General features: G+C 38.9%; 1 long non-coding RNA gene across 1 annotated transcript; it reads left to right on the top strand.

Moving 5' to 3' along the window:
- The first annotated feature begins 11,431 nt into the window (after positions 1-11,431).
- Positions 11,432-12,129, top strand: LOC140365420 (uncharacterized). Its single transcript, XR_011927826.1, has 3 exons — positions 11,432-11,520; positions 11,607-11,650; positions 11,896-12,129. It is a non-coding gene; the product is annotated as an uncharacterized lncRNA (long non-coding RNA).
- The last annotated feature ends 4,573 nt before the right edge of the window (positions 12,130-16,702 follow it).

Below are 16,702 nucleotides of genomic sequence, written 5' to 3'. Positions count from 1 at the left end.
TTACTGGAAATAAGTTGGTTATAGCATTATTTGTAAGTACAACATATCAAGCAGTTTCCTTTTATCACATGGTGTAAAAAAATTAATAAATAAAGTAAAAGTCCAACGTCTCACCAGTGGACAATCATCATCTAAAATCTTCATTTAACTGATAACAATTACATCAGAATTTGGGATTATTCACACAACATTTAACATTATGTAAGTTGTTCATGTTAGCATTTTATTTGTTTGTTTGCTTGTGTGTTTGTTTGTATTGAGTTCTAAGCCAATCCATTCAGAAAACAGAATGAATAGACAGTTTCTACGACTAAAACTAATAATTATGTGCTTGTGTCTCAGCAAATTCAATCCATTTCATTACAGGTTTTTCCCCCCAGTATTTCTTTCACTTCGTTTCGTTTATTGTTTAACCTCTGACATGGTCAAATATGCATCCTTTCCTCCACATCACTGTATGCATCATCCACTGTTATCTGCTGAATCCGACATGACCCAGGCCCAGACAGTGAGCCTGCCCAGAGTTCAGGACATGCCTGGCTCTGTCTTCAGTCAGTGTCTTCTGAAAACACACACAGATTAGTTCCAGACTGGTCCAGAGAAACAAGCTCCACAACGTGAGGACACTGTGAACTGGACACTTGTGTTATTACAGATTATCTTTACAACTACACAATCTTCCATGTGTGAAATGCATCATGTTATCGGCAAGAAGTGCATCATTTGAACTTGAGTATAGGTATATCAGTCCTTCTAACTTCTCATGGTTTTCGGCCTGTTGATTCTGCTCAGTAGATATTCTTGGGCAAGTAAAATGATCTATCAACAAAGTATTTTTGTACAAAATTAAAAAAAAAAAAAAAAAAATCATAAATATAATGAAAACAGCTCTTTTTGTCCTGTTGCTCAAAAATATTGCACTGGAATTAACAATGTTCTGCAGACTGTTTTCGACATTGACATCAGTCTCAACTTTCAAACTACAGTACTTGGGCCTCAAAACTCCTGCCATGGTTACAAAAAATGGATACCTTGGGACATACTCCTGGCAGGCGGAAAAAAGGTCCACCACAAATGGATGACACAAACCTCACAATCGATCAAGGACAGGATTGACATGGTGACATCAGACAAATGGAAAAATCATTCAGGAGTGTGCTTTGTTTCGTCACATCTTCTCTTGTCACTTGCACGTTTGCACACTGCACAGGAACAGAGCCACACAGGGAGCGAGGCAGACGCAGGTAAATCAGCTCAGAGAAACTGTAGATATAAAGAACAACAACAGTTAAGCTTCAAAATGATGCATGTTTTATTACAATCATAGACTTTCATGGAGAAACAAGCCGCTGACATTCAAAGATGTGTTTAGCGCAGAGATGCTGCATTTGACTTCAAGAATAATATATTGTTAAAATGCAGCAAAATACAGGGGAAAAAAATTGTGCACAGAAGGCCATTAGAATATATAGACCATTGACAAAATGCACTCTGCTAATGGCTACAGGAAAGAAATCAACTACACGGGGCTGGCTCCAAACAGAATGTTACCAGACTAGTCCAGAGTTGCTAAGTGATCAGTGTTTAACAGTTTTATGTCAACATGTTTATCCCCCTGAGACAAGCAGACTGAGTTATAGAAGATAAGGTATACTTTTTTTTAATGTATCTTTTAGTCCATTTACAAACTGCTCCACATTTTTCACATTACTTTTATATAAAAAGTCAAATATTAGAATCACTTCTATCCTGTCCTCTGTTGGTTATGACTCCAGCGCTGGTCTTTCCTGGGTGGGTTTCTTCATGATGTCTGATGGCTACTCTGGGGGAACACTGAGGTTGCCCTGGGAATGGCTTCTGGCCCAAGACACAATCATTCTCATGGGAACAGAGCCAGAGCGGGACTGTCCCAGAGAATGCGAGAGGAGAGCAGCTACTATTCTATATTTACCCTACATACGACTAGAGTTATTATCCTCCCCCTTAGATTATGACTGCAACCAAATGTGCTGCTATCAATTAAACTTCCAAAATAATGCAATTTTCTCATATTTCGTATTTATTTTTCCTAAATTTTCTGTCTGTGATGGAGAAGGTAATGATTTCCTTTCACTTAAAAGTATGAAGGGAAAATGCACCCTATTTAGTTACAGAATACTGAAAAACTGCATTCAAATGTATTTTGTAACCATGGCCCAAGCAGATAACTGTATTCTGAATACTTGGATGTTTTCACGTCCAAGTTCAATCTGAGTGAGTGCTGTGTTTTTCTACTTTCACATTGAGTTGCATGATATTATCAAATCACAAACGCACCATAAGAGCAATTTGTCTTACTAATAAAGTGAAGTTTCAGGTCAACATTTTTTTTAATTTTTTTTTTTATTCATCTTTGGAAAGTGATTGAATTTACTATGGGGCATAAATCCTTGTTCATACTTGTAGACGGTTGATACAATTATAAAACTTTAAACATTTACATCAGATCTTTGTACATGAGGACAATAAGTAACTCTTATTTCTTTGGAAAACAATGTAAGGGAGTATTGAGATAGTGTTAAGACCCACTCTATATACTGCGCCCAGACTTTATGTTTATATTGCATCTTGAATGTATTGATATTTGGGCATCGTTTGAAGAGTTTATGCAGACTTCTCCAAAGTTTGACACCACTTACAGACACACAAACCTTTACAAATGGTCCAAACGAACAAATGTCATTTTGAAATCTCCATACCCTCTTAAATTATGATTTTGCACTTTAATTGTAAACAAGCCTTGCTAATTACTTGGCAATAGATTGTTCAATGCTTTAAATAAAATGATGAATGTGTAAGGTCATGAGTTTTCAAGAGCTGTTTGGTCGAGCATATGAACAGTTTTTTACTGTTTTAAATACGTGTTTGGTTTTTGTGTGTGTTATTGTGCCTTGTACTGGATTGTGTGTTTTTTTAATGTGTTTTTAACTTTTTGATTGATTGATTGATTGATTAATTGAGCTTGGAATTAATAAATAGATTATGAATTTTTGGGGATTATTCGCACTGCACGTTTCTGTAAAATAACTAATAGATTAACTGTAGATTGGTAAGTGTTTCCTCACCCCTCAACACAATATGTGAGATAAAGGAGTACCAAGGAACAGTATAATGGACAAAGTGAGTTTTGATCAGTGGCGTGCGGTCAGGACAATCAGTGATTGGCCAATAAAATCTAAAATTACCGTGTGTCATAACTATATATAAATTGTTCCAAAATATATCTAAATGTTCCCCTCATTTCTGCTGCTTAAGCTTGACTGAACTCATGGTGTCCTTTAGTGGCCACTACAGGCCGCTGAGCTGTACTGCGGGGGAAGCGTGGTTCTGCTTTACCACAGCTGCTCAGTCTGTGGCCGTGTTCAGAGGCCCGTTCATGCTCCGCTCTCTAACATGAGCTTTTAGAACCAGAGCAGACAACAGCTTCTTTTAGAGGTCTGCAAATGCTCTGAGGACCACAACCTCAAACCACTTTGAATAAACCTGTGTGGGAATCAAGGATGTTTGGAGGTCGCATGCCGAGTTTCAACAAACTTACTTAAAAACTATATTTTAGAGACAAGTCTTTGTTTGTAGCTAAGTTTTTAATGATTTGATGTTAGTTAGGAATACAAGCAATGTTTTAGTAACATAGAACTCTAATTTGTGCAATGAATTGGTCAATGAAGTCAGCTTATTTAACTTTTAGATTGCCAAACATCATTACTTTGAGCTTGCTTGGATGTTAGAATCCATCCACTTCTTGTTTTAACTAGCTCCTCATTTACAGTGCTTATAAGTTCATTATAATTATAACTACTGTAAAACATATTGGTATACGTTGACACTGAACACTGAAGGGAAGGTTTGTACTGTATCCTGCAAAAGTACAAACCTTCACCCGCAAACAGAGACGTATCCAAGGGTTTCTCCTTCTCAGTTTGTGTTCAGGCCATGGCTCGTTTCCAGCTCCTTCTTTTCCAGAATCCCAGGCTCACTCAGCTGCAGAGGCCAAACTAGCTCTGATTCATGACTGGGCTTTAGGTGGTGACCATTCGGATCAGAGAGAGGACAGCATAGGTTAAAACACACCACATTTCAGCCGCGAAACTGAGACTCATGAGGCTCATTTTGATTTCTTGAGAAACAAAAGACCAAATGACGACATCAACAAGTCTGTCATGTCCAATGTTTTTGTAACTAAGAATAAATCAGCTTAACAATTGTTATCAGTGATTCACAAATGACATTTTGGGCAATATTCAGCCATATATCAAATAAATGAGCTATAATCACTTCCAAAATACAATAAAAAACGCGCCCTCATTGTGTGTGTTATCGAAGAACTATACAGACGACGACATGTACATGGCCAACGCTGTGCTTGACCAGTGCAATTGAACACAATTGTCAATCAAATTTGCGGCTCCGCCTCAAAGAGACCATGACATTTGAAATAAAAAATGTGATAACTTTTGATGCGCCACTCCTGAAGATGATATTCCCCAAATATTAACTTGATTGGGCTATCGCCCACGTTAGGAGTTTGTTAAAGTATGAAGCGTAAATGTGAACATTTCAGAGATTTTGTGATTTTCCCATTAGTGACAGTCAACTTTGCAGAAGTAAGAAGAAGTAAGTATGCATGATCCATGCCTTCGGTTCACTGTGTGTGCCAGGGGCTGCCAGGGTCTGCCAGGGAACTGCCAGGGCCTGCCAGGGCCTGCCAGGGGCTGCCAGGGCCTGCCAGGACCTGCCAGGGGCTGCCAGGGGCTGCCAGGGGGCTGCCAGGGGCTGCGCCCGCATGTTTGGTCCAATAGGCCCTACCCCCTGCTGGGGCTCGGGCCTAATAAAATTAATGAAAACTAATTCTACCCCTTCAGCTCCAAATTGTAAGTTGTGACATAATAACATGAACTTAATAAAACCAAAACTCAGTGGGTGTCAGAAGCTAAAATGATCACAAGGAACATGTCATACCACACACTACTAATGGGAGCAAAAGAAGCCTATCATCTTTTTCCATTGATTTGTAGGAGCTGTAATCAAACAGGAATGCACTCAGCCCGGGAGTGAGAAATACCTAATAAGAAACTTCAAAAGCTCTGTATAAATGGACAAAGTGTTCCCACCATTAGCTGTCATAATGTTTAGAATTCAATATCAACTTTTCAAAACATTTCGTAAAAACTATGCAGATAATAAGCTAAAGACAAGGTCAAATAGACAATATAGCTTTTAAAAAAAGCATGGCAAATATGGATCGGATTTAAAATCATTGCATGTATTAATTGGTTTATGTAGGATAAGTATGAGTGGCAGTTTGAAGTATTTTTTAGATGTTAAAATAAACAAAGAGCTACTCCCCAGTGTAGCGCAGGAGTGACATCACATTAGCCAAATGGAAACCAGTCAGAGCCCATTTCTGCAGAAAACCACAGGAAACTAACACTGGCTCTTGGCAAGATTAAAAAAAAGATCCAACTGTGATCATTTAAATTTGAAGTATAAAAGCATCGTCATCAAATAATTACAAACGTTGCTAACACCTAATAACAATTACACATTTAATAGCCTTAATGAAGTGTGAACAAACACTCAATTAATAATGAACACATTTTATATTTTGAGCAATTCAGTCTTAGTAACTCCTTAATTAATACAATAATTCAGCCCCTTTATTAAGGAGTTACTAAGCCTAAAACCTTCTATTACCACCATCACTTTTAGCCCACAAATATAAATATGGATTACAATTTGAGACACATTGGTGTGTTACAGCATTAGCAAATGTGACTTTTAAGGTATTTTTTAGCTGTAAAAAACACCCTTGTTTACCATGGAACATTTTGGTAATTTATAACCTTATTTCCATGGAGACAAGAAAAGTCACACAATACACGGCGAAGAAATGGTCACAGCGGTCAACTATGGCTGCCATATGTACATGTATCTCTCAAATACATCTACTTTCTGCTGAACTTCTCTGTGTCTTGATATGGAAGATGCTTGCAAACATGTCTCCCACATTGGAACACTAAAGTCTACTGTTTCGAGACGCATCCACATATCTTCAACTTATCAGACAGACCGAGATAACTTCCTGCCAACTCTTGACTTGTTTGACGCCAGAACATTTCTGTATATGTGTCGGTCAGGAATATCTACATGCATATTCTGTACGTCTAGAAAATAGTATTTCCATTTCTATGTGCTATACTTTGCGAAACCAAAGGGTATAAGTATGCACAGAGTTCCATTGTCAACATGCATGCGATGAACGTCCCACGCCCACCTCTTATTGTATTCTGTTTCCTCAAAATACATTTAAGAGAGAAGAGAGAAGAGAAAGAAGAGAAGAGCACTGTACAATCATAATCTAATCGTATATTTTGGCCAAACTAATGGAAAGGCCCTATATATGAGCCCAAAAATATCGACAGAGCTTACGCAACTCTGGCCTAGAATATTGGCCTCAGCCTGGGTTGAGCTTTACTGTACAAAGTGTTGGGAAGAATGAATATACAGCAAAATCATTGTCCCCACTGTAACACCAGGCGCAAAATTAGTGACCCTGTAATATCTATGCAAAAACGCAATACTCAGTTACCTTGTGTGGGAGAATAATACGTAATGGATACTAATTGTTGCACTTTCATGTGGGAACTGACATTTCTGAAGAATTTGGGGAAGTTGTGTATGAAGTTATTTAAATGTGTCGGGCAAGTAAGAGTCATGCTTTAATACAAGTTTTGTTTTTGCCAACCCTTTATGGACATTTGAGGCAGAAGTGAAAGAAAAGGGGAAGTGCTGCAAATTTCATTAGGTACAATCCACAGAGGAAACTATTTGACCAGAACTACCAGCACTTTCAACATGAGGAACGCTCTTGCTCTTGCTCTTCTCTTTGTCCTGTTACTCAACTCGGGTAAATATGCCAAATAGTACTTACAGTTACAAAAGACATAATAATACAACTATGCTAAATTAGTTTTTCTACTGATAATGTTTTGAAATGAAAATTATGTTATTTCGTGAATGTGGGTGTTGTGGCTTGCAGGATGTGGTGATTCAGTCACCGTTGTTGGATGTCTTGAAGGCTGGTTTGAATTCATTTGCCCGTGCCCAAAAGTTGAAACCCCAAGAGGAGAATTGAATTTGCGAAGTGAAAATAACTGGACGAAAGCAAACACACAACTGTCATTATTTTACAAAACAGCTGGAAATAAGTGGAGAGTGCTTGTCAAAGAACTCACTGGGAATTATTTTGGCCAATACGAGTGCGAGTGTGAAAATACAAAAAGGGAAATATATCTGGAAAATGATGGTATGTTGTTTTTTTAGATCATTCAGTCATTTCTTGGCATTGGTATTGCTCTTTTTGCTCTTTCATATATTATTTTGAAATACTTCTTAGGTAACAATGCCTGCCCCAGTTCAATTCAGACTGCTTACAAAGGGGCACAAACCAACATCACCTGTCAACCTGGAATAGACTTCATCTGCAAAGAGAATCAGTTCACCTGTGAGACAGTCCCCTCAACAATCAGGAATGTAAACAAACAGGACCAGGGGGTCTACTGGTGCGGCAAAGCAGCCCATAACAATTGCAAGGTGTCGAGACAAAAAATAGAACTTCAAGGTAAGAGCCCGTTCTCCATTTCATCTAATCTCTAAGACTATGAACAAACAAAAAGTATTATGTTAATGCTGTATATGATGTCAAACTGTTACATACATCCCTTATATGTTTTTTTTAATCTAGAAGCCTTCTTGCGTCATTGTAGATCTGGTTAGATATGTAACTGCATTTTGTTGCACTGTACTTAATGAGAACCAAGTTGAATCTAATCAACACCAGTTTAACCAACAGTTAAACACCAGAGTTTGTGATTGGGTCGTCACACATCATAGTACAGTTTCCAAGTCTATAAATCATCCCCAGACTCGTTCCAGACTCGAGCATTTCTGCTGCAAATGACAATCATACAACTTATTTATTTATATATATATATAAAAAAAGAATGTTGACTTTATGTAAATATGTCTCTATTTTCAATAAAAAAAAACATTTAAGATTATCTTGCAACCCAGTTTGATCAACATAAAATAATTAAATGGAAAAAGTTACTTTTGTCTATTTTAAAGTAACATTTAAATTATAAATATATAAATGTAAATCTATAATAACATTTAACTCAACATTTTGAAGCTCAAATTGTAAAATTAGCTTTTGTAACCACATTTGTTCCTACTGTGTCCTACAAACATGCCCATTATGTATTTTTGGTTTGTCCGTGCATCACTGACTAAGGTAAATCCCACACATCTCAGTGGTGATCATCTCAGTGGTGATCATCTCAGTGGTGGATCATCTCAGTGGTGATCATCTCAGTGGTGATCATCTCAGTGGTGATCATCTCAGTGGTGGATCATCTCAGTGGTGATCATCTCAGTGGTGATCATCTCAGTGGTGGATCATCTCAGTGGTGATCATCTCAGTGGTGATCATCTCAGTGGTGATCATCTCAGTGGTGGATCATCTCAGTGGTGATCATCTCAGTGGTGATCATCTCAGTGGTGATCATCTCAGTGGTGGATCATCTCAGTGGTGATCATCTCAGTGGTGATCATCTCAGTGGTGGATCATCTCAGTGGTGATCATCTCAGTGGTGATCATCTCAGTGGTGGATCATCTCAGTGGTGATCATCTCAGTGGTGGATCATCTCAGTGGTGATCATCTCAGTGGTGATCATCTCAGTGGTGATCATCTCAGTGGTGGATCATCTCAGTGGTGATCATCTCAGTGGTGATCATCTCAGTGGTGTTTCATCTCAGTGGTGGATAATCTCAGTGGTGATCATCTCAGTGGTGGATCATCTCAGTGGTGATCATCTCAGTGGTGATCATCTCAGTGGTGTTTCATCTCAGTGGTGATCATCTCAGTGGCCTTTGCCTTAAACTTTAAGGTCTTTCATGTTTAAAGGAACTGTCAAGCCTGCGCTTAAAAAAGGAACTACAATCACAATTGAACCTGTCTTTCCAGAGCCATAACCTGCAGATAGAGGCTGTGTCCGAATGTTCACACTATTTAGCAGACTATACAATGCATTTAATCACTGAGCGGTCCGGGCACTCAGCTCAGTACTTTACCTTCCTCATGTGACTGTGTCGTCCAAGTGAGAAAAAAAAGTCAGCTAAACTCCAAACAAAAACAAAAATTCATCTGACACACACATATTTATAGACCAATAATCACCACGCAATGGACTGGATTATTCAGCTTTTTGCCTGTGATGGTGACTCAAGCTGAGGTAAGTGGCTAACGCAGGGCCGCTGATAACCATTTGGGTGCCCTAAGCAGAAATGTTCAGTGGTACCCCCATGCCTCCAACCACCTTTGAACTAAGTAATATGTAGGGGTTTGCTGTCTGTAATACAACCTTATGGTTGTTTTACACCTCCACTAGAGAAGGCCATGGTCTGTCCATACACTGTGAGGGAGAAACACTTATGTGTCTTTCTCTGCAGGTTAAGTACTATCCAGGACACTGCCATCAGTTGTAATTGTACTTCTTTCTTAAAACAATAAGAATGTTGCTACATACAGTTCCTTTAGGTAAACTTTAATCACTTATTGAGAGGTAAAAGATGTTAGCTCAGATATTGGTATCCGGCCCAAGTGCCGGTCAGGACACAGAATACAGGATGCAGGTGATACTTTTCATTTGCTTTAATGAAGCCCAGGTAGCGGCATAGAAAATCATCATATGAATATGAGTGTGTGTGGTTTTCTTTTCAACAAGAAACAACTTGAACTGCTGATTGATGGCTACAAGCCAGACTCATGTTGAACTGATATAAAGTGCAGTGTGCTCTAACTAAAGGGTGTGTCTACTATGCAACATTTAGGTCATATTAAAAGTGGAGCTTAAAAGATAGACCAAAAGAACCATATCTAAATCACTCCCAGCCATAAAGTAGCTACGGAAAGGGATAATTCAGGGAAAAAATCGAAGATGTTTTTTGTCCTATTGTTAGGACTGATATATGTGAAACAAGGGTTAAGAGCAGGAGGAAAAAAATGTATGACGCTAGCCAAATATACATAACAGTGTTTTTTAGGTATTAAAAGATATATATATATATATATATATATATATATATATATATATATATATATATATATATATATATATATATATATATATATATATAATTTATTTATTTTCATTTATTATATATATATATATATATATTGTTTTGTACATCTCCACAGTGTCTCAGTCAAATCCAGCACCACCTGAAAAGAATACTACAAATCCTACTATTACACCAACACAGTCAGTACACAACACAGGTAAGTGAAGTTAGCATTAATTATTTCTTCTGCATTTTTAAATATTTGTAGATTACCTAACAGCCTTTGTCTCCTCGTGTAAGATGAGGGCGCGTTGTGGTATCAAATCTAATATTTAAAACATTAGCCTGCATTCGCACTTGGCAACAATTTCATGATAAAAAAAACACTTTTTAAGTAAACTACCAAATTAGTTTCAAATGGGTATTAGTGTCTCGTCTTGGGATGGTAACTGGAGATGGGCCCCGGACGCAGCACTCAATACTTTTACTCACACCGGAAACTCTGAATGCGCTTAACAATCAAACAAAAACTGCACAGTGGCAAAGGCGGTTAGCGCTCTTGCCTCTCTTGCCAAGAAGAAGATCATGGGTTCAATTCCCGGACCAGACCAACATCACATGATCTCTGGGTGGAGTCTGCATGTCCTCCCCGTGTTACCGTAGGTTCTCTCCAGGTTCTCCGGCTTCCTCCCACCGTCCAAAGACATGCATGTGTTAGGCAAAATTGGCAACTCTAAATTGGCCCCAGTGAATGAATGTAATGTCTACGTCTACGGCCCAAAGTCACTGGGATAGGCTCCAGTCACCCGCGACCACGAAAGGGAACAAGCTGTAGAAAATAAATTTATGTTTTTTTATTTATTATTGTCTGTTTTATCGTCTGTCACCATTAAATAAAAATCATGTATTATTATTAGAATGTCGCACCTATATCTTGTTTTTACAGCTTCCACAGAGTCTGCAAAGTCATCTGCACCACCGAAGAATTCCACAGATCCTATTTACTTCACTCCACAACCGAACAGTCAAGGTGAGAGAAACTCGAATCAAGTCATTATTTCAAATTTCCAAATAATATGTATTTCAGAATGTCTTATACAACATAATTGAATCACCATTGAATCACACCTTATTCATTCATTGGCATCAATTGTTGCAAATCCATATGTGGAATTCTAACATCTTTTGTTGCGTAGAAAAACAAGAGCCCTTTTATTTTCTTACGGAAATCAATATGATGTACTTTCTAATGTATTATTCCAATTTCATAGACAAGCGTTGGCAAATTATAGTTATTGCAGCAGTGATCTGTGCAATCATTGTACTGCTCGCCATCCTCATCTTCTACCTCCACAAAAGTATGTATTTACACACCGTTACTATGTATTCAAAATCTAGAAGAAATATATTTACTTTAGTAGTTGACATGATTTCCTCTTTTCAGGACTTAGCTTTTTTGCAACCCCAACGCCAGCAACTAACAAAGAGGTTAGTTCTGATTATACAGTATATAAAATATGCTCCGCAATGTTGTAAAAGCAATACAAACTGTACAACTATTTACCTTATTCCACCCTTCTCTCTTTGGCCTCTTTTTCCTACGAACTGGCACTTCTGTTGTTTTGGTATTTCCTTTCCGTGCACCCAAACCATACATGAGTCATATTATGTCAATGAAATAAATAACGAAGAATTTTAGAAAAAAAAAGTTTCTGTTTTTGCATGTTTTAAAGGACCACTTCTATGATGAGATACAAGAGCGCCCCCAGCAGTCCGTTCCAGGAACTGCACTCCAGACCATCTATGCCACTGCTGCTCTTCACACTGTGAAGCCTGGACAAGACAGTGCTGGAAATAAGCCATCCACTGATGCAACATTTAAAGACAATGTCCTCTATATGCAACGATAATACAAACTGCAACTCTTCGCTGAAATGGTTCAAACATTTAATGAATTCACACTGCTACTGTGGACATAGATACTTCCAGATTTAAGTCACAGTGAATAATTAATTCAATATCACACAGGTTTTACTTTTGATTTTCTTTTACAATCTGGTTAAAAAAATATCTGATGTGCTTTGTTATGCAAATCTTACATCTCAGGTTGGTGCTGTTTGGCTTATACTTTGGTAATAAGCCAACCATCTTAAAATGTTAACGCCTTTTTAAAATGTATATATTTTGATTAACGTTTTCCATGTCGTAAGCACAGATTTTACCCAGGGATTCTCAACTTCCTCCAGATGACACAGTCGTTTGTTGTCTGCCAGTAAGGCCTGTGCAGGAACCTCAGGCACAGCATTACATTCAATATTTTACCACTAAACCTCATACTCCGGGTCACACCAGTAGAGCAACGCGCTGATATAAAGTAATTTTTAGACAAGGTAGAACTCCTTTTTCTTTTGGTACTTGTAGAGATTTGAATCGGATTCTAGGTTTTTTGTCCTGCCCTACAAATCTAGAGATTCTGGAATAGAGCGAGACGTCTCAGCGAAACATGAATTTTTATAGCTTCAATCATTAAGTATGGGATATGAGTACAATTTTCAAGGTCTTGTTTTATGGTGGAGAAAATAATATTTATGGAGGACACATAAAAAAAACATGTAAATTGATTTAGTTAGTGCATAACATTTATAGATACAGATTTTTGTGAATGTGAATTGCGTCGAGCAGACTAGATATTGGTTGTATGCTCTTTGAAAATGGTATTGTCTTATTAATAATGCTAATTGACATTTTATAATTATAGCGGCCCTTTAACAATTTTGAAACTTAAAGGAACATGTTTATCTCCACTCACACAGTTGAGTCTTTCTCACTGTTGAACCATGACAGAGAAACCAGCTTTAGTCAGTCTGAGTAAAAGTTTATGTCAATTACAGGGCCTTTAAGATTTTAGTCTATGTTAAAAAATATCTTGCAATCTTATAATCTTGCTGCATATTGTTTATCAACCCATAGCTACATTGTAGGAGAAGCATGCGCAATGACAGTTTTTCTTTAAATTGTGTGCATTGTGAATCCACCCTGCATGTATTGTAAAATAAAAATCCTGATGTCTGTTTTATATATCATATTTTTATATTTTATTTGTTTAATGTGTATTGTTTTTATTTAGTGTGTTAAACTTAAAGGACATTTCTAATTTCATGTTATTTCATTATATGTTTTATTTGCTTAGAAATACAAAGCAATCCAGTCACAGATAAAACATGCCAATAAATCAATAGATTGAAAATATCTGTAGTTGACATAATCATTGTTTATCGTGCTTTCAACTAGGGTTATTATTCTGTACTAATATTAACTCAAATTAAAACAAATATTCTAAAAGATGAAGGAGAGCGCGGCTGTTTTCACCCACTCGTAAATGGAAAAGATCTAAAGAAGAGATAAGATATACACAGGAAACAGCGATAAGCACGACATTCTTAGAATCAACATGAAGATGTTACTACACATCAACATGAACGTCTGTCTTCTACTCGTGTTTTCACTCACAATAGGTAAGATCTTGATTTTTAAGTAAATAGTAAAACTCCAATACAAAATGGAATGTGTGAAAGATATTTCATAAAAGTATCAAAATATAAAGAAAATGCTCGAAGTTATACATTACATTGTTGGTCTAATAAGGGAGACAAAGTGATATTGGACGGCCAGTTTGGGGCTTCGGAATAAGTGACTGGCTCTCGGGCTTTTTATAAGATAAGATAAGATAAGATAATCCTTTATTGTCCCACATGGGGAAATTTCATTGGTGCAACGCAGGTAGATACAGAGGTAGATACAGAAGAACAGATCACTTATAGGAAGTCTGAAAAACACTTTCAGTAGAAGATCTCCTATGAATAAATAAAAACTCCCATAGACAAATAAATACATAAATACCATTGCATGTGATCCCGACGGTAATTGCACATGAATATGTGTCACGACAGCACATGAATTGCACATGAATTCCAACAGCAATTGCACATACGACAGAATTGCACATCAGTATTAGGTTAGGTCAGTATTGCGCCGGGATAACGTGACGATCTCCGGGTAAGACGACTGTTCTCCGAAGTTTCATGAGTTCCTCCTTTGTGGAAACGCGGTACGGCGCCGGCCGGGGGGCGGGGCCGGAGCCGGGGGGCTCAGAGCCAAGACACATCGCAACGACACGACGAAAACACTCAATCCAGCCGAACAAAGTCAAAACAAGTTAATTTAAAGCGATTCCAGTGCGTGTCCCGATCGTTCGTGAAGTTCCTCTTTCATATAAACGTGTATATAAACGTGTACCGACGACACGCCGTACTTTAGCGCGGCCGGAGGGCGCGGGGGGGGGGGGCTGGTGGGCTCGCTCGGAGCTAGCTCACGTCACAACAACACAACGAACGCAACGAAAAACGCTCAAATCCAGCCGAAAAAAGTCAAAAACAGTTGAATTAAAAAACTATTCCAGCGCGTGTCCCTATCGTACAGTAAAATAGAAAAAATATACTAACTATATTTACAAAATATAGGAGATAAAGCACAATAAGTGTGAGACAGAAGGAATGACAAGTGGAAAAGAGAGTGGGAGGTGCCGATAAATGAGAAGACGTAGAGGAAGAGAGCGGATGGAAGAGAGTTTTGAATTCAAGATTATACACTTAGTTTTCACCAAGGAGAAGTCATTGCTTTGACTGGAATGTGCCACATTTAACTTATCTATCACCTTGGAGAACACCAGGGGACACCACCAGTCCAAGGACAAGTCAGATTTGTGAAGAGGCAAGCCTGCTCAAATTTACATAACTCCAAGGCCACATTGTAACCCTCAAATGACCGTACAAGTGGCCTAATCTAATTCACCCTGGAGAGACTCAAACAGAAACAAGAGAAGCATTTAGGTGATGTCTTCCCCCGGGGCCTGGAGACTGGTGGTGGTAAGAGATGACAGAGGGTAGAGTAGAGGGGACGATGTGAGTACACTGAGGAGGAGCACAGCCTGAATGTGGACGAGCCATCAGCATGAGGGTTTAAACGGGGCAAACTGGGTGATGATTGGATGCAGAGGAAGTAGGAAGAGTAATTTGGGTGCAATGGTGGAGGCTGGAGACCTCCGGTGAAGTGATGGAAGTAGGTGGGATGGCGTTAGGTCATCCAGCCTAAACTTACGATCAGCTCACTCTCTGTCAAAATGGTACTACACTGTCCTGCCCAGTGTTCCAGTGGTTAATGCGGCAGCAGACATGCCAGGCTTCAGCAGCTGGCCAGAGTGCTGTGAGTTCAAATCCCGAATTCAGAATTTTATTTTGCTATATTTTTGTCAGTGCGGTCACCAGTTTCATCTCTCGCACTCACATGGGCGTGATTGACAAGTCAAAATTGCTGCTTACAAGGGAAAAAGGAAAAGAATGATCAGAGGGATGAAAACATTGTTTAGCAGATTGGGTGTTGTATTACCATTTATAAAAATAAATTTAGCTATTTTAGTTAAATAAACAAAACAAAAACAAAAGAAGCCACCGGTGTTATCCTGCAAAATGGTGCTCGCTCGAGTCAGTGGGCCGCGCTCAGAAGCGAATGTCACAGTTTAGCCTTTAGCGGTTAGATACATCCGGTAGCTGTGTAGGGTATGCTCGTTTCCTGCTCACACATTTATACCAAGATGTAATGTATATTCTCCACTGCCAATGTGCCAATGCCACTCTGCAAGTATTAGCCACTCTGCAAGTATCAGCCACTCTGCAAGTATCAGCCACTCTGCAAGTATTAGCCATTCTGCAAGTATCAGCCACTCTGCAAGTATCAGCCACTCTGCAAGTATCAGCCACTCTGCAAGTATTAGCCACTCTGCAAGTATTAGCCACTCTGCAAGTATTAGCCACTCTGCAAGTATCAGCCACTTTGCAAGTATCAGCCACTCTGCAAGTATTAGCCATTCTGCAAGTATTAGCCACTCTGCAAGTATCAGCCACTCTGGTCTCACTTGTCCAAGGAAGGCTCAGATGTGGAGCAAGGTCTCCTCACGTCTTTGCGTCCTCAGAGATCTTTGGGTCCTTAGAGGTCTTTGGGTCCTTAGAGGTCTTTGGGTCCTTAGAGGTCTTTGCGTCCTCAGAGCTCTTTGCGTCCTCAGAGCTCTTTGGGTCCTTAGAGGTCTTTGCGTCCTCAGAGCTCTTTGGGTCCTTAGAGCTCTTTGGGTCCTTAGAGCTCTTTGGGTCCTTAGAGCTCTTTGGGTCCTCAGAGCTCTTTGGGTCCTTAGAGGTCTTTGGGTCCTTAGAGCTCTTTGGGTCCTTAGAGGTCTTTGGGTCTTTAGAGGTCTTTGCGTCCTCAGAGCTCTTTGGGTCCTTAGAGCTCTTTGGGTCCTTAGAGCTCTTTGGGTCCTTAGAGCTGTCTGTGGCGCGGATCCTTGAGCAGGTTTTAGCGTTCGAAGAGTTTGATGAGTCCAAGATCCGTTGACTTGTGCAATCTTTGATGAAGATGTAGCTTCAGCCATTGCTGAAAGCCGAGTTTTGAAGACAATGGAACTTCCCTGGTGGGGGAGGGGCCCCCGGGGTC

This window comes from Eucyclogobius newberryi, unplaced genomic scaffold (genome assembly GCF_026437365.1).
Source record: "Eucyclogobius newberryi isolate DKJ021-1_F unplaced genomic scaffold, fEucNew1.0.hap1 SCAF_19, whole genome shotgun sequence".
Taxonomy (NCBI): Eukaryota; Metazoa; Chordata; class Actinopteri; order Gobiiformes; family Gobiidae; genus Eucyclogobius; species Eucyclogobius newberryi.
Note: the sequence above shows the minus strand (reverse complement) of the source record. Positions and strands in the feature narration are given on the sequence as shown.